The sequence below is a fragment of the Nestor notabilis genome, unplaced genomic scaffold (genome assembly GCF_000696875.1).
Source record: "Nestor notabilis isolate BGI_N333 unplaced genomic scaffold, ASM69687v1 scaffold21445, whole genome shotgun sequence".
NCBI classification, from domain to species: domain Eukaryota; kingdom Metazoa; phylum Chordata; class Aves; order Psittaciformes; family Psittacidae; genus Nestor; species Nestor notabilis.
In genome coordinates this window covers 17,941-19,025 of record NW_009929277.1, presented here as the reverse complement: position 1 = coordinate 19,025, position 1,085 = coordinate 17,941, and the positions used below count along the sequence as shown (strand labels likewise).

General features: G+C 39.7%; 1 protein-coding gene across 1 annotated transcript in view; it reads right to left on the bottom strand.

The window, feature by feature from the left end:
• Positions 1-1,085, bottom strand: part of POLQ (polymerase (DNA directed), theta) — a 53,313-nt gene that overhangs the window by 35,626 nt on the left and 16,602 nt on the right. The gene's annotated exons all lie outside the window — the stretch shown is intronic.

Sequence of the window (1,085 nt, the reverse complement as noted above, 5' to 3'; positions counted from 1 at the left end):
AGATGCAACTAAGAACTTAAAGCCAGTAGTTGCAACCTAGTGAACAGTGGAGGGGGGGGAACTAAGCTGTTTGAAGATCCATTGTTGAACATTTTAGACAGGAGGGGAAGTCTAGGTTAGCATTAGACCAGACGAGCACCAGAAGACTCTGGCTATCTCCTCATAGAAGTCCATCAAAAGCAAAAAAAGGCCCTATTATATTTCTAAGTTGTGTTCAGTGATTGTGAACAGCTTTACCTATTTCACCTTGGGAATGTGACAGTTTTGATGAATGCAAAAATAACCCAATTTCATTCTCTAAAATGATGGGTTTAAATTTCCATCAAATTAGAAAAAGCAAAAAAATCAAAACCTGAGACAATCCAACACTACAATGTTGGGAAGGGAGAAGTCAACCCAACAGCTGTCTATCAGCTGAATTTCATATCCACATAAGACATTTTTTCCAGCTAAAGTTGCTATCCTCCAGTGTCCCTACTCTGTGAAAGAGCAGCAGCTGGTAACGTAGCTTTGTGTTCTCTCCAAAAGACTCTGCAGAGTGGGAAAAAAATGGTACATTTATGAAGCTCATCAGCAAAACTCAAGTGCTTACAGTGCAAAACACAGACACATCACAACTGTCAAAAAAGGGTTCTAATTATTGTATCTTGAAGGGGGGGGAAGAAACTTCAAAGAATAATGTAATTTTACACCTGCCAACTACACTCAAATGACAAAGTCTGTACAATTTCAGAGTACAGCATGCAGCTGCCTTTTGCTTTAACACATGGAGATAGCTCCCAGAGATATAGGTCGCAAAATGCTCTGTTGCTATGCTACTCCAGCAAAAATAGAAAGTGAAATGTAAGAACAGTCTGCTTACACAGGGTTCCAGCAAGCACCAATCACACCATCAGTAGGGCAAATCCCACCTCCCGCTTCTGTTGAGCTTCTGATTCCCAGTTTATATTTGTATAATAGAATTTTTCCAAATATCATCCATGAAGACAGATTTCCATTGCAAAATAAAATAACAGGCAGGATTATTTTGTTGAACATCAACCAGTGCCACTGTATGCATGAAGACCCCATGTTATCCACGAACC